This window comes from Spermophilus citellus (assembly GCF_964194105.1).
Source record: "Spermophilus citellus genome assembly, chromosome: 4".
NCBI lineage: Eukaryota > Metazoa > Chordata > Mammalia > Rodentia > Sciuridae > Spermophilus > Spermophilus citellus.
This window is the reverse complement of record NC_138185.1, coordinates 27716410-27740719: the sequence shown is the minus strand read 5'-3', so window position 1 is coordinate 27740719 and position 24310 is coordinate 27716410. Positions and strand designations below refer to the sequence as shown.

At 42.3% G+C, this 24310-nt stretch overlaps 1 pseudogene across 1 annotated transcript in view; it reads left to right on the top strand.

The window, feature by feature from the left end:
• Window positions 1-24310, top strand: part of LOC308646448 (signal-regulatory protein beta-1-like) — a 152048-nt pseudogene that overhangs the window by 121395 nt on the left and 6343 nt on the right. The window contains exon 4 of the transcript XR_014024408.1: window positions 18777-19130. The product of XR_014024408.1 is annotated as a signal-regulatory protein beta-1-like (transcript). The remainder of the gene's footprint in view (window positions 1-18776; window positions 19131-24310) is intronic.

Genomic DNA, 24310 nt, shown 5'->3' with positions numbered 1-24310 from the left:
TAAATCATATCACATATTGAACAGTGATCAATGCCACTTAAAAACTATCAGTGGGATAAGGGAACTGGAGAACGAGTGGGAGAGGCACTGCAAAAGCGGTGGTCTGGGCAGGCATCACTGAGAAGGGGAATTTGAGCAGAGATTTAGAGGAGCGGCAGGAGTGGCCATGAGGATTTCTGGCAGAAGGGCTTCCTGATAGAGAAACTGCACAGGGTGTGAGAGCAGATGTCCCTGCTGTGTTCAAGGCTGTTCCTCTCACTCTGATTGAAATGGGAGCCACCTCCAGGTGTGGAGCAGAGAGGTGAATTGCCCTGAGCTCAGGGGCTGCCTGGGCTGTGGCAAGGTGTGTTGTCCTTGGGTCCCATGATTTAGAGAGAGGCTCTGGTTAGGGGTGGAAGGCAGCCACATCCCACTGAGTTCCAGGGTGTATGACGGGTGGCTGTGCCATTCCTACAGTCCATGGATTTCCATTATGTCCACTAGGTTAATTCTTAGGGTTCCAGCTAGCCAAGGGGCCTGGTGGGAGGTGACCCCCTCTGATACCCAGGCTTTGTCTAAGGGTCTAAGCCTAGGGAAGTCACCCCATCCTGCCAGTGGGAAAGGCCAGATGGTCTAGTTTTTGCTTTATCTTCTTCTGATGATGCTTTCGTAGCTGTGGGGAGCAGTTGAGGTGAGCAGTGATCATGGAGCATCTAAGCCCTAGAGAGCCAAGGGGTCCCCAGACATCTGTTGTTTTCATGATATGTAGACAAGTCCGTGAGGGGAAGAATTTCCCAAAGCCAGGGGGCAGTTTATGATCCTGAGGAGTGGTCCAGTGCCTCCAAGGGGAATTTCTGTCTGCTGCTTAAATGGAATAACAGGGGTGAGTGTTGGTCTTTTTTTAATTTTTAAATTTGTTCTTTTTAGTTATACATGACAGTAGAATGTATTTTGACATATTATACATACATGGAGTATAACTTCCCATTCTTGAGGTTGTGCATGCTGTGGGGTTACACTGGTTGTGCATTTACTGCACCAATTTGCAGTCCTAGCATTAATGTTTGAATGTACCTTTCCCCCCGACACATCCTTGCCAACATTTTATTGTTACTTGTATTATTGATAATTGCCATTCTGACAGGAGTGAGATGGAATCTCACTGAAGTACTAATTTACATTTCTCTAATTGCTAGAGATATTGAACATTTTTCATATATTTGTTGACTGATTATATTTCTTTGTCTCTGAAGTGACTGTTCCATTCCTTTCCCATTTATTCACTGGGTTGTTTGTTTGTTTTGGTGTTAAGTTTTTGAATTCTTTAAATATCCTGGAGATTAATGCTGTATCTAAGATGTTGGTGGCAAAAATTTTCTCCCGTTCTGTGGGATCTCTGTTCAACTTCTTCATGTTCCCCTTGCTGTAAAGAAGCTTTGAACTTTTGATATCATCCCTTTTATTGATATTTGATTTTATTTCTTGCACTTTAGAAGTCTTATTGAGGAATTTGCTTCCTAAGCTGATATGATGGAGAATTGACCCTATTTTTTCTTCTAGTAGGCACAAGGTCTCTGATGTAATGCCTACATCCTTGATCCACTTGAGTTAAGTTTTGTGCAGGGTTATAGATAAAGGTTTAATGTCATTTTGCTACATGCAGCTGTCCAGTTTTGCCAGTACCATTTGGGAAGAGGCTCTCTTTTCTCCAGGTAGGTTTTTGGTGCCTTGTTTAGTATGAGAGAACTGTGTATGTGGGTGCATCTGTTTGTCTTCTATTCTCTACCATTGGTCTTCATGTCTGTTTTGATGCTGAAACCATGCTGATTTGTTACTATCACTCTGTAGTATAATTTAAGGTCTGGTATTGTGATGCCTCCAGCTTCACTTTTCTTGCTGAGGATTATTTTGCTATTGTGGGACTCTTATTTTTTTCAAATGAATTCCACAATTACTTTTTCTACTTCTTTGAAGAACATTATTGGAATTATAATATGTATTGCACTAAATAGGCATAGTGCTTTGGGTAGTATAGCCATCATGACATTAGCTCTGCCTATCCAAGAACACAGGAGAGCTTTCCACATTCTAAGGTACTATTCTATTTCTTTATTTAGTGTTTTTGTACTTTTCATTGTTAGATTGATTCCCAAGTATTTTTGAGGCCATTCTGAATGGGATGGTTTTCTTAACTTCTTTTTCAGTTAATTCATCACTGATATATAGGAATGCAATTTATTTATGAGTGTTAATTTTATATCTTTCTGTTTTCTGAATTCATTTTTGAGAAATGTTTTATGGTGGGATTTTTTTGGATCTTCTATGTATAGAATCATGTCAGCGACAAACAGAGATGGTCTGAGTTCTTCTTTTCCTATGCGTATCTTTTTAATTTCTTTCTTCTGTCTAATTGCTCTGGCTAGAGTTTCAAGGACGATGTTGAATAAAAGTGGTGAGAGGGTGTCCCTGTCTTTTTCCAGTTTATAGAGGAAATGCTATCATTTTTTTGTTATATAGAATGGTGTTGGCCTTGTGTTTTGCATATATAGCTTTGACAATGTTGAGGTATGTTCCCATTATCGCTAGTTTTTCTAGTGTTTTGAATATGAATTTATTCTGAATTTTGTCAAATACTTTTTCTGTATCTATTGAGATAATAAACTGGTTCTTGTATTTAGGTCTATTGACATGATAAATCACATTTATTGATTTCCATATGTTGAACCAACTTTGCATTCCTGGGATGAACCTCACTTGACCATGGTGCATTATCTTTTTAATATGTTTTTATGTTATTTGTATTTTATCAATAATTTTTGTATCTATGTTCACCAGGGATATTGTTCAGAAATTTTCTTTCCTAGATGTGGCTTTGTCTGGTTTGGGTATTAGGGATGATACCAGCCTCATATAATGAGTTTGGAAGGGTTCCCTCCTTTTCTATTTCATTGAATAATTTGAGGAGCATTAGTATTATTTCTTCTTTGAAGATCTGTTCAAGCTAGGCTGAGAATCCATCTGGTCTTTTTCTTTGTTGGTCAGCTTTTGGTGTCATCTTCATTTCTATGTCTTTCTGATTCAATTTGGATAGATCATATATGTCTCAAAATTTGTCAATGTCTTCAAGATTTTCTGTTTTATCAGAGTTTATATTTTCAAAGTAGTTTCTGATTATCTTCTGCATTTCAGCAGTGTCCATGGAATTATTTACTTATTTATTACAATTTTTTATAATTTGAGTTTTCTCTCTCTTTCTCTGTGTTAGCTTGGCTAAGCATTTATAACTTTTGTTTCTTTTTTCAAAGAACCAAACTTTTCCTTTTCAATGTTTAAAATTGTTTTTGTTTCAATTTTATTGACATCATCTTTTAATTATTTCCTGTATTTTTCTGTGTTTGGTGTTGATTTTTTTCTTGTTTTTCTAGGACTTCAGATATAACACTAACTTATTTATTTTGTGACTTTCTGTTCTTTTAATGAATGAGCTCAATGCAGTGAAATTTCCTCTCAGCACTGCCTTCACAGTGTCCCAGAGTTTTGACATGTTGTATTACTCTTCTCGTTTACCTCTAAGTATTTTTATTTCATCTCTGATTTCTTCTACTATCCATTGGTCACTCAAGGGTGTATTATCTTTCTCCATGTGTTAGAGTAGTTTCTATTTTTTATCATTGATTTCTTATTCTATTCCATTCTCATTTCATCAACTGTGGGGTGCCAGAGTAGAGGACATATAGTTGTTTTATTCCCTCAAGCAATAAATTCAGACAATATCTCACTTCTTAAGACAGCACCAAGCTAGAGCAGCCTGGGCTCTGGGGTTGCTGGGAGATGCTGTGAGATCCTTCTCTAATGAAAAGCTACTCTGGAGACTCCAGACTTCTCCCCTAATTGGGCTCCAAGCCTATGTTGATAGTGAATCTTTTATTTTTTTCACTTTTTTTCTGGTTCTATACAAAGTATATTTACACCATTCATGTCTTCAAACATGAACTTAGGGTAATGATGTCCATCTCATTCTGCCATCTTTTCTACTCCCATGCCCTTTTCCTTCCCTGCACACCCCTTTCCCTATCTAGAGTTTGTCTAATCCTCCCAGGCTCCCCTTCCCAACCCCACTGTGAATCAGCCTCCTTATATCGGAGAAAACATTTGGCATTTGTTGTTTTTGTTATTGGCTAACTTCACTTAGCATTATATTCTCCATCTCCATCCATTTACCTGCAAACCCCATAATTTTATGTCTTTTAATGCTGAATAATATTCCATTGTGAATATACACCACATTTTCTTCATTCATTCATCTTCTGAAGGGCACCTAGATTGGTTCCACAGTTTAGCTACTGTGAATTGTGCTGCTATAAACACTGATGTGGCTGTGTCCCTGTAGTATGCTGTTTTTAAGTCCTTTGGGTATAGACCATGGAATGGGATAGCTGGGTCAAATAGTGATTCCATTCCTAGTTTTCCAAGGAATCTCCATACTGCTTTCCAGATTGGCTGCACCAATTTACAGTCCCACCACCAATATATGAGTGTGCCTTTTCCCCCATATCCTCACCAAAACTTATCGTTGTTGGTATTCTTAATAGCTGCCATTCTGACTGCAGTGAGATGAAATCTTAGAGTAGTTTTGATTTGCATTTCTGTAATTGCTAGAGATGTTGAACATTTTTTCATATATTTGTTGATTTATTATATATCATCTTCTGAGAAGTGTCTGTTCAGGTCCTTGAACCATTTATTGATTGAATTATTTGTGGAGCTTTTTATTTATTTTTCTGGTTAAGTTAAGAATTTTAACTTCTTTATATAAGCTAGAGATTAGTGCTCTATCTAATGTACAAGTGGTAAAAATTTGTTCCCAAGATGTAGGCTCTCTATTGACCTAACTGATTTGTTTCTTTTGCTGAGAAGCTTTTTAGTTTGAATCCATCCCATTTAATGAATCTTGGTTTTAATTTTTGCACTATGGGAGTCTTATTAAGAAAGTCAGGGCCTAATCTAAGATGATGAAGATTTGGGCCTACTTTTTCTTCTATAAGTCACATGTCTCTTCTTTAATTCCTACATCCTTAATCCACTTTGAGTTGAGTTTGTGCATGGTGAGAGAAAGGGGCTTAATTTCAATTTGTTGCATATGGATTTCCAGTTTTCCCAGCACCAGTTATTGAAGAGGTTATCTTTTCTCCAATGTATTTTTGGCACCGTTGTCTAATATGAGATAACTGTAACCATGTGGGCTAGTCTCTGTGTCCTCTATTCTGTACCATTGGTCTACCAGTCTGTTTTGGTGCCAAACCATGATATTTTTGTTACTATTGCTCTGTAGTATAGTTTAAGGTCTGGTATAGTAAGGCCACCTGCTTCACTCTTCCTACTAAGGATTGCTTTAGCTATTCTGGGTCTCTTATTTTTCCAGATGAATTTCATGACTGCTTTTTCTATTTCTATGAGGAATGTCATCGGGATTTAGATTGGAATTGTATTAAATACATATAGTGCTTTTGGAAGTATGGTCATTTTGTTAATATTAATTCTGCCTATCCAAGGGCAAAGTAGATCTTTCCATCTTCTAAGGTCTTCTTTGACTTATTTATTTAGCATTCTGTAGTTTTATGCTTGTAGAGGTCTTTCATTTATTTCATTAAGTTGATTCCCAAGTTTGTTTGTTTGTTTTTTTCTTGAGGCTATTATAAATGGGGTAGTTTTCCTCATTTCCCTTTCTGAGAATTTGTCACTGATGTACAGAAATGCCTTTGATTTATGGGTGTTGAATATATATCCTACTACTTTAATGAATCCATTGACTAGTTCTAGAAATTTTCTGGTGAAACATTTAGGGTCTTCTATGTATAGAATCATATCATCGGCAAATAGTGCCAATTTGAGTGCTTCTTTTCCTATGTGTATCTCTTTAATTTCTTTCATCTGTTTAATTTCTCTGACCAGTATTTCAAGAACTATGTTCAATAGAAGTGGGGAAAGAGGGCATCCCTGTCTTGTTCCAGTTTTTAAAGGGAATGCCTTCAATTTTTCTCCATTTAGAATGATGTTGCCTGGGACTTAGCATAGATAGCCTTTTTGATGTTGAGATATGTTCCTGTTATCCCTAATTTTTCTAGTGTTTTGAACATAATAGGGTGCTGTATTCTGTGAACTGTCTTCTGAATTTATTGGGATAATCATATGATTCTTATCTTTAAGGCTATTGATGTGATGAATTACATTTATTGATTTCTATATGTTGAACCAACCTTGCATGCCTGGAATGAAACCCACTTGACTATGGTGCACAATCTTTTTGATATGTTTTTATATTTGATTTGCCAGAATGTTATTTAGAATTTTTGCATCTATGTTTATTAAAAATATTGGTCTAAAGTTTTCTTTTTTGCTGTGTTTCTTTGCCTGGTTTTGGAATCAGGGTGATATTGGCCTCATAGAATAGTTTGGAAGTTCTCCCTCTTTTTTTAATTTCCTAAAATAATTGAAGCATATTGGTATTAGTTCATCTTTAAAGGTATTGTAGAACTTGGCTGTGTATGCATTTGGTCCTGGGCTTTTCGTGGTTGGTAGACTGTTGATGGCATCATCTTTTTTTATTACTGGGAATTCATCTGTTTAAATTGTGTATATAATCCTGATTCAATTGGGGTAAATTATATGACTCTAGAAATTTTTCAATGCCTTCAATATTTTCTATTTTATTGGAGTACAAGTTTTCAAAATAATTTCTAATTATCTTCTGTATTTCTGTAGTGTCTGTTGTGATATTTCCCTTTTCATCATGTATGTTGGTGATTTGAGTTTTCTCTCTCTTTCTCTTCAATAGCATGTCTAAGGGTTTGTCAATTTTACTTATTTTTTCAAAGAACCAACATTTTGTTCTGTCAATTTTTTTCAATTGTTTCTTTTGTTTCAATTTCATTGATTTCAGCTCTGATTTTAATTACTTCCTGTCTTCTACTGCATTTGGTGTTGATTTGTTCTTCTTTTTCTAAGGCTTTGAGATGTAAAGTGAGGTCATTTATCTGTTGACTTTTTCTTCTTTTAAGGAATGAACTCCATGCAATGAGCTTTCCTCTTAGAACTGCTGTCATAGTGTCCCAGAGATTTTGATATGTTGTATCTGTGATCTCATTCTCCTCTAAAAAATTTTTAATCTCCTTGATGTCTTCCGAAACCCATTGTTCATTCAGTAGCATATTATTTAATTTAGTCTCCAGGTTTTGGAGTGGATTTTCTTTCTTTTTTTTTTTTTTTTTTTGGACCATCAAAGTCAAGATCACGCTTTACTGGTTTTCCTTGTACTACACAGATGGGAAATGCATTTGCTTTGGATTTGGGATCATTTTGTTTACCTTTGGTCATAGGATCAACCACATAGAAAACATTCCTTGTCTTTTGGTATTATTGAATCCCCTATTTTTAAACCATAGGCTAAAGTGCTCTCTGTAAAACGTAATTCTCTGATTCTTTTTGTTGTCGTTTTTGTTTTGTTTTTGTTTTTGTTTTGTTTTCATTATATTTTTTCTCTTTCCCTTTTTTTGCCATGCGATTTATTTTTATTTCGTTTTAATTAGTCATACATGACAGCAGAATGTATTTTGACATATAATACATACATGGAATGTACATACATCATTCATATTGTCTATTCTATTCTGCTGCCCTTCCTATCCTCCCTACTCCTCCCCTCCTCTCCCATCCTTTCTCTCTATCCAATCTAATGTGACACACTTTTTTTTCTTTTTCTCATCACGACATCATATATGTATTCTGTATAACAATGAGGTTCTCCTTCCATCTTCCATGCAACTCCCTCTTTTCCCCCTCTTTTTCCCTCCCACCTCTCTTCCCTATTTAGTGGTAGTCTTCTTCTCATGCTCTTCCTCCCTATCCCATTTTGAGTCATCCCCCTTATATCAGAGAAGACATTCAGCATTGTTTTTTAGGGATTGGCTAACTTCACTTAGCATAATCTGCTCTATTGCCATCCATTTGTCTGCAAATGCCATGATCTTGTTATTTTTTAGTGCTGAGTAATATTCCATTGTGTATAAACGCCACATTTTTTAATCCATTCATCTATTGAAGGGCATCTAGGTTGGTTCCACATTCTACCTATTGTGAATTGTGCTGCTATAAATATTGATGTGGCTGTGTCCCTGTAGTATGCTCTTTTTAGGTCTTTTGGGTATAGTCTGAGAAGGGGAATAGCTGGGTCAAATGGTGGTTCCATTCCCAGCTTTCCAAGGAATCTCCATACTGCTTTCCAAATTGGCTGCACCAACTTGCAGTCCCACCAGCAATGTATGAGTGTACCTTTTTCCCCGCATCCTCACCAGCACTTGTTGTTTGACTTCATAACGGCTGCCATTCTTATTGGAGTGAGATGGTATCTTGGAGTAGTTTTAATTTGCATTTCATTGATTGCTAGAGATGGTCAGCATTTTTTCATGTATTTGTTGATTGATTGTATATTCTCTTCTGAGACGTTTCTGTTCAAGTCTTTGGCCCATTTGTTGATTGGGTTATTTGGTTATTTGTTATTGGGTTATTTGTTGTTTAACTTTTTGAGTTCTTTGTATACCCTAGAGGTTAGAGCTCTATCAGATGTTTGAGGGGTAAAAATTTGTTCCCAGGATGTAGGCTCCCTATTCACCTCACATATTATTTCTCTTGCTGAGAAAAAAACTTTTTATTTTGAATTCATCCCATTTGTTGATTCTTAGTTTTAACTCTTGTGCTATAGGTGTCTTATTAAGAAATTTGGGGCCTGCCCCCAAGTGATGAAGATTAGGGCCAACTTTATCTTCTATTAGATGCAGAGTCTCTGGTCTGATTCCTAGCTCCTTGATCCATTTTGAGTTGACTTTTGTGCATGATGATAGAAAGGGATTCAATTTCATTTTGTTGCATATGGATTTCTAGTTCTCTCAGCACCATTTGTTGAAGATGCTATCCTTTCTCCATTGCATGTTTTTGGCACCTTTGTCTAATATAAGGTAGTTGTAATTTTGTGGATTTGTCTCTGTGTCCTCTATTCTGTACCACTGGTCTACCAGCCTGTTTTGGTGCCAGTACCATGCTGTTTTTGTTACTATTGCTCTATAGTATAGTTTAAAATCTGGAATCATGATACCACCAATTTCACTCTTCCTGCTTAGAATTACTTTAGCTATTCTGGGTCTCTTATTTTTCCAGATGAATTTCATGATTGCTTTTTCTATTTCTGCAAGGAATGTCATTGGGATTTTGATGGGAATTGCATTGAATCTGTAAAATGCTTTTGGTAATATGGCCATCTTAATAATATTAATTCTACCAATCCATTAGCAAGGTAAATCCTTCCATCTTCTAAGGTCTTCTTCTATTTCTTTCTTCAGGGTTCTGTAGTTTTCATTGTATAGCCCTTTCCCCTTTTTGGTTAGGTTGATTCCCAAGTATTTTATTTTTTGAGGATATTGTGAATGGAGCAGTTGTCCTCATTTCCATTTCAGAGAATTTGTCACTGATATACAGGAATGCCTTTGATTTATTGGTATTGATTTTATATCCTGCCACTTTGCTGAATTCATTTACTAGTTCTAGAAGTTTCTTGGTTGAACTTTTTGGGTCTGCTAGATATAGGAGCATGTCATCAGCGTATAGTGCTAATTTAAGTTCTTCTTTTCCTATATTTATGCCTTTAATTTCTTTTGTTTGTTTAATTGCTCTGGCTAGTGTTTCAAGAACTATGTTGAATAGAAGTGGTGAGAGAGGGCATCCCTGTCTTGTTCCAGATTTTAAAGGGAATGCCTTCAATTTTTCTCCATTTAGAATGATGCTGGCCTGAGACTTAGTGTATATAGCTTTTACCTTATTGAGGTAATTTCCTGTTATCCCTAGTTTTTCTAGAGTTTTGAACATAAAGGGATGCTGTATTTTGTCAAATGCTTTTTCAGCATCTATCATGATGATCATATGGTTCTTATCTTTAAGTCTATTGATGTGGTGAATTATACTTATTGATTTCCGTATATTGGACCATCCTTGCATCCTGGGGATGAATCCCACTTGGTCATGGTGCATGATCTTTTTGATATGTTTTTGTATCCGATTTGCCAGAATTTTATTGAGGATTTTTGCATCTATATTCATTAGGGATATTGATCTAAAGTTTTCTTTCTTTGAAGTGTCTTTATCTGGTTTTGGAATCAGGGTGATATTGGCCTCATAGAATGAATTTGGAAGTACTCCCTCTTTTTCTATCTCCTGAAATAAATTGAAGAGTATTGGTATTAGTTCGTCTTTAAAGTTCTTGTAAAACTCTGCTGTATATCCATCTGGTCCTGGGCTTTTTTGGTTGGTAGTCTTTTGATGGCTTCTTCTATTTCCTCACTTGATATTGGTCTGTTTAGATTGTTTATATCATCCTGACTCAATCTGGGTAGCTCATATGCCTTAAGGAATTTATCAATGCCTTCACTATCCTCCATTTTATTAGAGTATAGGGTTTCAAAATAATTTCTAATTACCTTCTGTATTTCTGAAGTGTCTGTTGTGGTGTTGCCTTTTTCATCCCATAAGCTAGTAATTTGGGTTCTCTCTCTTCTTCTCTTTGTTAGCATGGCTAGTGGTCTATCAATCTTATTTATTTTTTCAAAGCACCAACTTTTAGTTTTGTCAATTTTTTATTGTTTCTTTTGTTTCGATTTCATTGATTTCAGCTCTGATTTTAATTATATCTTGCCTTCTACTGTATTTGCTGCTGATTTGTTCTTCTTTTTCTAGGGCTTCGAGGTGTAGTGTGAGGTCATTTATTTGTTGGCTTTTCCTTCTTTTAAGGAATGAACTCCATGAAATGAATTTTCCTCTTAGAACTGCTTTCATAGTGTCCCAGAGTTTTCGATATGTTGTGTCTGAGTTTTCATTTACCTCTAAGAATTTTTTAATTTCCTCTTTGATGTCTTCTGTTACCCTTTGTTCATTCAGAATCATGTTGTTTATTCTCCATGTGATGTAGGAATTTTTCTTTCTTATTTTATTATTGATTTCCAATTTCTTTCCATTATGACCAGATAAAATGCATGGTAGTGTCTCTACTCCTTTGTATTTGCTAAGATTTGCCCTGTGACATAATATATCGTCTATTTTTGAGAAGGATCCATGTGCTGCTGAGAAGAAAGTGTATCCGCTTGATCTTGGGTGGTATATTCTGTATATGTCAATTAAGTCTAAGTTATTAATTGTATTATTGAGTTCTATGGTTTCTTTATTCAACTTTTGTTTGGAAGATCTGTCTAGTGGTGAGAGGTGTGTTAAAATCTCCCATGATTATTGTGTTGTGGTCTATTTGACTCTTGAACTTGAGAAGATGATGAACGTAGCTGCACCCTTGTTTGGGGCATATATATTAATGATCATTAAGTCTTGTTGGTGTATGGTTCCCTTGAGCAGTATGTAGTGTCCTTGTTTATCCCTTTTTATTAACTTTGGCTTGAAGTCTATTTTATTTGATACAAGTATGGACACCCCTGCTTGCTTCAGAGGTCCATATCAGTGGTATGATTTTTCCCAACCTTTCACCTTCAGTTTGTGTATGTCTTTTCCTATCAGATGAGTCTCCTGTAGGCAGCATATTATTGGATTTTTTTAACCCAGTCTACTAGCCTATGTCTTTTGATTGGTGCATTTAAGCCATTAATATTTAGGGTTACTATTGAGATATGGTTTGTACTTCCAGCCATATTTGTTTATTTATGTTACTTAACATGATTTGTTTTTCCTCTTTGATTAGTTTTTCCTTTATTGTACTACCTCCTGCTGTTGGTTTTCATTGTTATTTTTCATTTCCCCTTCCTGTTATGTTTTGCCAAGGATGTTTTGAAGAGCTGGTTTTCAAGTTGCAAATTCTTTTAACTTTTGTTTATCATGGAAGATTTTTATTTCATCTTCAATCCTGAAGCTTAATTTTGTTGGATACATGATTCTTGGTTGGAACCCATTTTCTTTCAGCATTTGAAATATGTTGTTCCAGGATCTTCTAGCTTTCAGAGTCTGTGTTGAAAGATCAGCCGTTATCCTGATTGGTTTACCCCTAAATGTGATCTGCTTCCTCTCTCTTGTGGCTTTTAAGATTCTCCCCTTATTCTGTATGTTGGGCATCTTCATTATAATGTGTCTTGGTGTGAATCTCTTATGATTTTGTACATTCAGCGTCCTGAATATTTGGATTTCTGTTTTATTCTTTAAGTCTGGGAAGTTTTCTAGTATTATTTTATTGAACAGATTGCTCATTCCTTTGGTTTGGACCTCTATACCCTCTTGTATCCCAATAACTCTTAAGTTTGGTCTCTTTATGTTATCCCATATTTCTTGGATGTTTTGCTCATGATTTCTTAACATTCTCGCTGAGCTGTCTATGTTCTTTTTCAACTTTGTCTTCATTGTCTGATGTTCTATCTTCTATGTGTTCTACTCTGCTGGTAATACTTTTATTTGAGTTTTTATTTTGGTTTATTGTTTCCTGAATTTCCAGGATTTCTGTTTTGTTTTGTTTTTTTATATCCTCTATCTCCCTGTAGAGTTGATCTTTTGCTTCTTGGATTTGTTTATGTAATTCATTGTCAAAGTGATCTTTCATTGTCTGATTTTGCTGTCTAATGTCTTCCTTGAGAATCCAGATCATCTGAAGCATGTATATCCTGAACTCTTTGTCTGACATTCCATCTGCTGCAGATATTACCTCTTCTAATGTTGAATTGACCTGCATCGTTTGTGGTACTTTATTTCCTTGTCTTTTCATACTGCTCATGTTTCTTTCTAGCTTTGTGAAACTGTTGTGTTAATGGTTTTCCCCTTATATGTGTATATTGTCTTGTATAGCTCCAAAATCCCTCTTTTGGGGAGAAAGACAATGTTAACAGTTCCCAATATCAACAGTACATCATCTAAGCACAAGTTTTCATTATTAATACATTTATAGTTAGAATCTAAGTCTACAGATATTTGTTTCAACTATTATTTAAAAATATAGTCATTAGTTTCAAAAAGGCATACCGTATCTGGTGGCATATAGATAACTGAATTTCAGATTAAAGATGTTATACTTAGGGGGAAAGGAGTGAGGGTATGAAGTTAATCTAACTTAGCAACTTTGGAAAACTCTAACCAATAGACTGGTAATTTATGGAAGAATGTATAGATTCAACCTCCTATCTGTATTTAGATAGTTACCCTATGTATAGATAGTAAAAGTTAGGGGGTTGAAAGTGGGATAGAGGGAATAAGAATGAAGAAAAAGAAAAAACAAGGAAGAAAAGAGAAAAGAGAGAGAAGGAAAAAGAAAGTAAGGAAGATAAAAGGAAAAAATGGGGGAGGCAGGGCATATGCAATTCCTCTATATTATATTATTTTGGTGATTCAGTTGTTCATGCACAGTTCTTGGTTTCACATATGTTGAGGTTGTGAAAGAGAGAGAAGAGAGAAAGATTTTAAAAAGTCTCTCAGAACTCTGTTTTCCTTTCTTCCAGTAGGTGACATTGTCTATTCCTAGCTTGAGCCTCTGTGTTCAGGGTGGTGGATGTAGCCAGTGTGAAAGGACATGAGCTTCCACCAGTATCCTCCCTACTCTAGTCTCTGAGGTGGAAACCAGGTGCCTGTACAGTTGTTGCTTTGCATTGATAGCTACACCCCCCCCCCCAAAAGCTTGTGGGAAATATTTTGAGTTATCGCAGCTAAGGGTGGGGGAGTTGGAAACCGGGTACCTGGATCAGCTGCAGAACCGTGCTGGTAGCTACACCCCCTTTGATGGGTTGATGGGCTTCCTCTGGACTAGCGCACAGGGCTGGCCCCAGGCTCCTCCTCTGGTCTGGCACGGCACCGGGCTTCCTCCTCTGGTCTCTGGAGTGGATTTTATTTATTATTTCATCATTGATTTCCAATTCATTTCATATTGATCTGATAGAATGCAGAGTAGTGTCTCTACTTTTTTATATTTTACTAAGATTTGCTTTGTGGCATAACATATGATCTATTTTAGAGAAGGATCCATGTGCTGCTGAGAATCGAACCCAGTGCCTCACGCATGCTAGACAAGCGCGCCACCACTTGAGCCACATCCCCAACCCCTCAAAATGATCTTTTACTGCTTGTGTTTGCTTTTTTATATCATCTTTTAATTCACAAAAAATTTTAATTATGTACATCCTGAACTCCTTCTATGTAATTTCCTCTGCTGTGCTGGCCATGGATTCTAATAAGTGGTATCTTGGTTTATTTGGGACACTTTCTTCCCTTGTCTTTTCATGTTCTTCACGTGTCTTCCCTTCTAGCACTGCAGATCCAAGGTGTTACCATTTTTACCCTATAGGATTATAGTGCTCCTGTAGGGTCCCAATACCTCTCCTTTGAGGCAAAAGGCAATGTTAATAGATCCCAATATAAACAATATACAGCCTTAAAGCAAATAGTTGCTATTAAGACATTTACAGTTTGATCATAATATACAGAAATGTTGAATTCAATTATTATCTACAATATAATCCATAGGTTTGTAAAAGGGTTTACATTTTCTGACAGTGGACAAAGACTCTGGGGGTGAGTTGTAGGATGATATGCTGAGGAGGTAGGAGGTGAGGATATAGAGTTATTATATCTTAAGAAGTGTGAAAGAGAAATCTAAAGAAGAAGGTTAGTAGCAGGAGAATAGAGAGGAAGTAATTTTAGGTAGACAAGTGGGAACTATGTAGAATACATTTAAAAAACACATGCATTAATAAAAATTTAAAATGGTAAAATGGTAAAAATTGGAGGGAAAAAATATATATACAACACAACTGTGATATACTATTCAGTATCCCAGTCCTCAAAATCCCAATTCATGCAAAGTACTTGGTTTCACATATGTTGAGGATGAGGGAGGGAAAATAGAGAGGGAGAAGAAAAAGGAAAGAAAAATAATCTTGAAGGAAGAAATCAGGAATATTTTGGTTGGAGATCAGGATCTTCCCTGCTTCCCTTCTCATCCAATGGGAGGGTTGTCTGTTGTTAGCTGGTATCTCCACCCTCAGGACAGTGAAGGAAATCAGGGAGGGAGGGTTGGTCCTGGGAGGAGGGCACCAGAAATTAAAGTGTGGCACCTGCCAGTCCACAAAGGAAGATTGCACCTCAAGGATCTCTTTTTGGGCCCACTTGTGTGATGTGAGCACCTGGTCTTATCTCCTTATCTCGCCTGAAGGACTCCCAGTTCCTGGTCTCTATGTTAGTCTCTAAACTCTATCACACTCACCCTCTCCCTTACTAGTTCATAATAAGGGACATTTTTCTCTGGGAATCTTGTGGGGGGCACTTTGGGCATGTTACAAGAGCTGTTTTGTGTTGGGCAGTCACTGTGCTGAGCTAGCAGCTGCTGAGAGAGGGGGTAGAAACTGGGTACCTGGCTGAGGGCTCACTAGGTCCAGCCAAAGCCCACCAAAGAGCTGAGGAAGGTGTGGCAATGGAGCCGAAAAGAGACCTCCAGAGATCAGTTTCAGAGAACTCAATCCACTTTATTATTGCATAGGCAAGTTTTTATGCATAGCCTGTTACTGGGCAGATTCATCTGAGGGTCACATAACCCAGTGAGCTAGCAACATGCTTACGAGTGGTGGCCAATGGTCTAAAAAGTCAATGGCAGAAAAGCAGAAGGAAAGAAACATGCTGTACACCTGAGGGAGGCCAGGTTACCATGGTGATTGGGCTGAGTGCAGGTAGTGTGCTAACCACTGTATCCTGGTTCAGTGTGCTGGACCCTGAGAATCCCTCACATAGGCCACATAGGCTGCTTTCCAACTCATGGGCCCAGAACCTGGCCAGCCAGAGTTCCAAACTGGGACTTGCCCCCAAGATGTGACCCAAGATGGAGGCAGCTTCTTTCAGCAATGGGGTGTCAGGTCAGATGGGAGGAGCTGGAAGATGGCAATGAACAATGTATTCGTGACAAGCTGGCTGTCTTCAGAGCCTAGGTGAAGTCCCCAGGTGCAGGCAGGCTACTGTGCATAGGGGACTATCTCCATTGCTGTGGAGTCCCAAGACGGAGGCAACCAGGGGAGCCCAACATTAGTAGATGGGGGTTCACACAGGAGTGGTGGCCAGAGTTCCCACATACGGGTAGCTTCCAGGAGTCTTGCGTGGAAGCAGCATTCTGGATTTCTTCTCATGTGGGTGACCATAAGTTCTGTGTGGGTGCTGATGCTGATGGTCCTGCTTGGGCACCCAGTAGTTCTGGGTGGGTGAGTAGTTGGGAGACCTACTCTGACACTGAGGCCTGGAGCCCTGCATGCACACAGTGGCCATTATTCCTGTTCAGAAGCAGAAAAATCACTTGCAGAGAAGCAGTATACTCTCACTACTTGGGTCCCCGGTGACAGAGTGACACAGAATGTGCCTCCTTCTGGCCCATCTTCTTGGATCCCTCCACAGTGAATTTTTATAGCAGCTATGATGCTGACATTGCTTGAAGCTTCCCACATCATTGCTCTGCAAACAGGAATCCCCCTCCTCTGCCTAGAAAAGTATCTGGGGAAATGCCAGGGGCCTTTGTTCCTCTTTCTTTTTTTAAACTGTTTTGTTATTTTTGGATGGTGGAGCATATATGAATTTGACAAAATAATGGGTTTTGGCATATTCATACATGCATATAACATAAAATGATCAAATTCACTACCTAATTCCCCTAATACCTCTTCGCACACCCATCAGAAGAGGCCCTTCCTCAAATCACATTCCCACACAGTACACTGATAAATAACCAATTCACATCGTCAGGTGTTCCTTTCAATGGTAGGATGATTCTGTAGCTGGGGTCAAGGCTGGGAACTGGTATCTCAATGTGCATTCTTGGGGTTGGGATGGAAGCAGCACTCTAAGGTGAAGACCATTATAAGCTCTCTGAAAAAGCAACAGAGAGCTTCACAAAGCAGAGCACAAAACAGCCAGCAGGCCAGAGAGCTGTGCAACACAGTGGAGCCTTGGGGACAGATAGGGAGTAATACATGAGCAGACAGAGGCCATGTCCCAGGGACTTTGCCCGTTACTTCCTCCCTTCCTCATCTCCACTGTGTGGTCAATGGGAGGGTTGATCCCACTGATGAGCAACATAAGGATCACCCCAACAGAGCTGTCACATTAAATAACAAAAATAAACAAAAATGGCTGGGAATACAAATCATGTCTCAATAATAACCCTGAATGTTAGTGGTCAAAACTCATATATGTACACATATATACTTATATATAACTTACATAAACTTACATAAAAATTTAAATTTTTTTTTTTAAAACTCAGGAAGCTCTCCAGTATCTGGTGGACATGCCTCTCTTTCAGCTTCAGTATTTTCTCTTTTATTTCATCTTTGGCAGATTGGTTTCCAGTGGCCTCAGTGTGGGTTTGCTCACATTGATGGTTCCTGGAGTTTGTTCAGTATCTTGGATTAGAACATTCAAATACTTGATCATATTCAAGATTGTAGAGAACTTTTATCTTTCCAATAAACTTTTGTCATTTTTTTTTCTTTCTTGAATCTCTGGGATTCTCATGTTTGTCAATGCTGACATCCTGAATGGACTTTAGTTTTTTTTTTAAGATTCTGAGGTATTGTTTTGTTTTGTTTTTTCCCTGAATTGCAGAATCGGCAAGGTCAATGGATCCTGCTCCACATTTTGTGATTTTTTTTCAACTGCCTGTTCAAACCTGTTGTGGAAACACCAGTGAACTTCTGAGTTAATTGAGCTTATCAACTCCCATATTTCTCTTTTTTTATATATACATTCTCTCTCTTTGTTGATGTTCTCATTTTGCTGATCATATTCTAGATTTTCTTTCCACTTCATCCCAATTTTCCAGGAGCATGTTGAAGACAGCTGCTTCACAGTGTTGGTGTCTTTTCAGGTGGGGCCCAATAGATCACTAGGGTCCTGAGGAGGAGGAGGCAGGAGGGTAAGAGCTAGGGAAGGACGTGGGACGGGGGAGGCAAGAGGGAGGAGGAACAGGAGGATGGGAAACAAGGGGAAGCAGCCCAGGCAGCCCCCTGGGTGTGGAGAGCAGGGAACAGCCTCCTAAGGAAACAGCTCTCACAAGGACCCCTGGGTGGACCCAGTGACCGAGAATTTTGTCTTCTGATGGTCACGACCATGACATGATAGATTTCTGTTGCTGTAGGCACTAGCTGTGCAGTCCTTTGTCACAGCAGCATTAGAAACTTACACAAGGTGGTCGTACTGTGGGGAGATATGCCAGGGGCTTCAGCAAAGTTTCATTTCCTACTTAATTTGCACGTTCATTGCTGTATGCACCATGATCACTCCAGGCTGAAGGAGGGAACCCCATCATGAGCTGGAATCTCTGTGGAACAGAGAAGCTGAGCCAAGACTCATGTCAAATGCATTTCCCACTAATTGTATCCACACTTCCCCAAAACTCAGGAGACCCAAGAGCCACAGGACCCCACACAATGTCATGGTCCATGAAGGGCCAGTGACCCTTCAGAAAAGGAAGATCAACAATTAGTTGATGACACATGAGAGCTCAGGGGAGGGCTCAGGCCCTCAAGTCCCCTCCCTCCACCTTGCTCAGGGCTCTGGGCCTCAGGGGCAGGTGTCTCACAGTGTGGAGGTGCAGGCCAGGGGAGGCTCAGTGTGAGGACCCACGCCCTGTGCTGAGCTCAAGGCCACTCTGTGGGCACTCAGTCAGTGACAGGCTTTGCTGATTCCACATGATAAACCAAGAGGATCCCCAGGATGAGCAGTGACCACCCTGTGTCTCCCCCCAGGAGCGGCTGCACAGGAGCTGCAGGTGATCCAGCCCCAGAAGCCAGTGTCTGTCGCTGCTGGAGAGTCGGCCACTCTGCACTGCACTGTCACCTCCCTGCTCCCCGTGGGGCCCGTCTGGTGGTTTAAGGGGGCAGGGCCAGGCCGGGAGTTGATCTGCAACACCAAGGAAGGCCACTTCCCCCGAGTCACAAATCTCTCAGATACCACAAAGAGGGACAACAGGGACTTTTCCATCCGCATCAGTAATGTCACCCCAGCAGACACCGGCACCTACTACTGTGTGAAGTTCCAGAAATCGACCCCTGTTGATAAAGAATATAAGTCTGGACCAGGCACCGAGTTGTCTGTGCGAGGTGAGTGCAGCTGCCTCCTCCTCCCTGGGGTGGGACAGGAGGTCAGGGGTCACGCCCTCCATCCTGGGGGTCACAGCTGAGAAGCAGGAGCAGCACTGGGTGCTCATGTCATGACCTGCTGTCACCCCTTCTGCAGGTCAGGGAGGCAGAGGCCTGTGGAGGCTGTGCTATTTGGTCCAGGCTCCATGGCTGGTAAATGGGGGGCATCTGCACCCCTCACCTGCCTGCTCCACAGCCCTGACCTTTTCCAGTCTGGCCTGACCTGTGGCTCCCCAGCAGGGGGCTCTGAGGGTTTGAGGGACTTGCCAATCACAGAGCCAAAGCATGTCTGCTGCCTACAGAGAGCACTGCCTTTGTATGGATGAGTCTTATTTTTTGCCACCAGCACCCAGGACCCACTGTGTGCCAATCCGCACTCTGGATGCTCTGGAAAGGGCTGGGAGTAGAGCAGGTAAAGGTCTCCTCCCACAGGCTACTGTTCCTGTCCCTCCCTGAGGACCAGGCCTCCAGAGCAGGGAGGGGCAGGGCATGCTTTCCTTCCTTCCCCTCCTGGAACAGCACCTGAGAGGATTCTGACAGGCTCAGGTTCCCTGTAGACCTGGGGCCCTGGTGGAGGAGCTGCCAAGAGTCTGGGCCTTTGCCCTGGGTCTGCCTGTAAATCCCTGTGTCTCAGGGACCAGCCCTCACAGGCCCTGCAGGGCAGGAGCAGAGCTGGGTCACTCCCCAGGGAATGTTCCCCATGTTGGTGACACAGGGGTCCCAGTTCAGGAAGCACAGGTCCTCCCTGTGTGGTTCCTACAAGACTCCCTGCATGCCCTTCCTAAGCCATGAGGCGGAGGTGGTCAGCACACATGGACCTTCACACCTGTGCCCACCCTTGTTGACCCTGGGGAGCTGGAGGCCCAGCAGGCCCTCTCTCACACAGCACATTAATGCCAGGAGGGGACAGAGCCCAGACCTGACTCCAGCCCAGGCTCCTGCTGCCCTGGGAATAGACACTGTCCCCACAGAAGGGCCAGGGCACAGGAGGGGCTCAACACAGACCCTGACCTGACCCACTGGGAGGGAGCTGCGTCTCTGCTCCTCCTCCCTCTCCCACAGGTTCAGGAAGACACTCACATTCACACCCTGAAGCCCACAGTGACTAGAGATCCTCTGCTGAATGTTGGCCATGGTCTCCTTCCATAGGGAGATGCCCCAGCAGGACACACAGAGCTGCTCCATTGTTTGAACAAGGGCAAAAGACTTCTTCCTGTGGAGATGTTATATTTTTTTTCTTACTGCTGTGGTCAGTGGGGTCGGGGGCTCCCCACCGGCTGTGCATAGGAATCATGTGAGAAACTGAAGACAAAAACTCCCAGACCCAGGATTTACCTTGACGTTTTGATTTTAAATTCCAACATGAGTCTGGGCATCTGAAGATTTTACTTACTCCAGAAGGTTCTAACACACAGCCAGGGCTCCTGAGATCCATGTCCTGAACACATGGAAGGGAAGCTGGTGTTTTTTCCTTTGGCAGTAAGGGAGAGCGTGGGAGCCCTTCTCAGCTGTGGATGCTCCAGAACAGCACGTGCTGGGCTCAGCTCCCTGGGCCCTTGGCAGGGTCTCCCGACAGAGCCCGCTCAGATCCAGCGTCATCCTGGGGCCCATATCTGACATGAGTCTGTCTCTGAACAGGAGCTGGAGCCACTGAGTCCTGGCTCTTCAGCACACAGCCTTCCCTGCCTTGATGACCCAAAATGTCACTCAGGCATCTGTCCCTTGTCCCTTCACAGAGCCCCTCTTTATGGAAACAGCCTCTCTGGATGAAACCCCTGTGATGCTGTTCATGATGTGAGAAGCACTTTGCCACCTTGTTTCCTGTGGGGACTCAAGAACACAGGGAGAGGGCGGGGGTGCAGCTCAGTGCTGGTTCCTGCTGAGCACCCTGAGGCCCTGGGTAGACTCTCAGTACCTCCCTGGGGGGCTGGGGGGGACAAGAAAACCACTGCTTCATCATCATCCAGGGATTTCTGCTCCTCCTCTCACACAGGTTTATTCTGTGCAGGGCTCCTCCACAGGTGGTTATGAATTCACCTCAATTGTTCTTCTTTCCACAACATGCCATGGGTCTCACCTGGACCGAGGCCTGATTTCTGTTCCTCCTCTCTTGGCAGACACAGGAACAGGATGGAGACTGTTCCTGGGGTCCCCACTGCATTTGTTGGTAAGCAATGAGTGTGTGGGTTTAGAAGGTGACAATAGCAGCCACAGATGTCATTTATTGGGCACCTACTCCATTCCAGCACCGTCCCTTGCCTTCACCCTAGTCTTGCAGGGTGGTGCTTTAAGAACTCTCTATAGAAGGGGACACTGAGGCTCAGCAGAAAAAGAACAGGTGTTACGTTGTCTTCCTGTGTGAATGACAGGAGTCTGCTCTCTTCCCTCTCCCCCAGCCTGATGCCCTTGGCTGGCCATTTCCCTCTCTGAGCCTTGTCTCATAATGGGCTCTCACTAGCACCTCCTCATGGGGCAGGTGGTTATCAAGATCTGAGGGGCTCTGGGGGCTCAGGGCAGCATCAGGATGCTGATTAGCTCCTGATAAGAGGCCACTGAATGGAGTCTCTATCCCCTGTAGTGCCTTCCAGGCTGGTGTGGTCTGGGTGACTCCACTTCTTCAGTGACATCCTGCATATTGTGTCCTCTGAGAGTTGGGTGCATGTCAGGCAGTGAGGTCAGTATTTGCGGATACAAACCTTCATGATTTTTGCTGCCTGGTGACAGCTTTAGAAGGTGTTGAGTGGTGATGAACAATCTGGAGACACCAAAGGACCCATCTGAGGACCTGTCCACAGGCAAGCAGCCTCCTGATGCTCTCACCTGAGTGCCCTCAGGACCTGCTCAGGGGCCTGGGTCTGCATCTCTTATGATTAGCCATCAGTTATGAACTTAGCCCTGTGGCTTCCTCTGCACTCACTGACCTGTGACTCCGATGCCAATTGACCCAGAGAAGCCCAGATTCAAAAAAAAGCTCCCATTCATCCTCTCCTTCTCAAATTCAGGCCTCGGCCCAGGTGAGTCTCATGGCATACTTGTGGAAAGAAGAACAATTGGGGTGAATTCATAACCACCTGTGGAGGAGACATGCACAGTGTAAAGTCTGGGAGAAGGATGGACCTGTTTGTTTTTGTTTGTTTTGTTATTGTTACTCAGGATTGAAACCAGGGGCACCTTAATACTGAGCTTCATCCTCAGTCTTTTTTATTATATATTTTGAGGCAGGTTCTCGCTATGTTTCCCAGTCTGGTCTGGACATTGCAGTCCTCCTGCCTCAGCCTCCCCAGTCTCTGGACAACATGCCCTACAGTTTTCTGAGATTCCAGGGGCAGCTCTGTGTGATCCAAAGCCAGCTGTGCTCAGTGTGGCCTGGGAGGAGATTTGCCAACCACCCCATCCCACAGATGAGGTGCTGGGCCACGTCTCAGCATGAAGAGCTGGTCCCCATGTTCATTTTAGTGTCCTGGTCCTGTTTGTCCCCTGCATTTGTTTCTAAATATGACCTTCCTTGGTGTCAAGCATTCCAGGGCAGGCCAGCAGGAAAAGGTTTTTAACAAAGGGTGAGACAGGGCTGTGAGGTCCTCCCTGGGCCCAGGTTGGTAGCAATGCTCTGGTGCTGAGAGGAAGGCTCTGACCTCAGGCCTGGAGCAGCACCTGGGCTGACGTTCCTCACTGTGTTGCTACATAGTTGGGCTCACCCAGGGACTTGAGGGTACGGACACAATACAGGGATCAGCTCAGCACCCAGAGAGCTTTATTAGGAGCATTAAAAAAATCATGTCTTGTCACTGTGGTTGTAGCCCAGTAACAGAGCATGTGCTCAGCATGCACCTGGGCTCAATCCCCAGCCCAGCAAATAAGAACACCAACAATAACGTCGGGGACGATTGTTAACCATGTCACCGGTTTGTGGGCAGCAGGGGTTTCCCAATTACCTGACTCGTCTGTCAATCCCCTTCACAGCCAGACCCTCTCCCCCTGTGGTGTCAGGTCCAGCGTTGAGGGCCACACCTGGGAAGACAGTGAGCTTCACCTGCAAGTCCCACGGCTTCTTCCCCCAGAACATCACCCTCAAGTGGTTCAAAAATGGGAATGAGCTCTCGCACACCCAGACCAGCGTGGACCCCAGGGGAGAAAGTGTGTCCTACAGTGTGTCCAGCACAGCCCAAGTGACCCTGGCCCCTGGAGACATCTACTCTCAGGTCATCTGCAAAGTGGCCCATTTCACCTTGGAGGGGGGCCCTCCTCTTCAGGGGATTGTCAACTTGTCTGACACCATCCGAGGTACAGGACCCTACTCCCTGCTCCAGCCCACACTGGCCACCCAGTCAGCTGCTCCCCAGGGGCCTTTTCTCCAGGACCTCAGTGGCTTGGGGTCTAATTCCCAGCAGTGCTGTCACCAGCCATCACATGTGAACTCCTGCCCCATGGCCAGCATGTGCTACTGGCTTCATTAAATCAACCAGTAGAAACTACCACTGCTGAATGGGGGGGGGGGGGTTCCATCTATTCTGCTAAACTTCTTTCAGGCCAGAATTCTGCTTATCAACCTCACTCACTTTTACCCTCAGGGGAGCTGCTGGTCCCTTGGCACCTGTGGGTGGCAGGCCCTGTGGTTAGTGATTCACTCCCATGCAAACCCCCAGTGTCTGAGCCCCTCTGTATGCCTGGCCCTGTCCCGAGGGAGGCCCTTGCCCTGCTGGGAGGAGCTCAGCATCTGTGCCATAAGGTCACAGCTTCTGCCTGTGCTGTTTCAGTTCCACCCACCCTGGAGGTCATCCCCCTGCACACCATGGCAGGGAACCAGGTGAACGTCACCTGCCAGGTGAAGCACTTCTACCCTGAGAGCCTACAGCTGACCTGGGTGGAGAATGGAAATGTGTCCAGGACAGAAACAGGCTCGACCCGCTCAGAGAACAAGGACGGGACCTTCAACCTGACGAGCTGGCTGCTGGTCAACTCCTCTGTGCACAGGGAGGACGTGACGTTCACCTGCCGGGTGGAGCATGATGGGCAGCCAGCCACCACCAGGAGCTACACCCTGACGGTCTCTTCAAGCTTCAGGGAGCAAGGTATGGACAACACCCCCAGTGAGGCCTCTCCCAGGTGTTCGATTGCTTTAAACTTCACCTTGACTCTGTGTG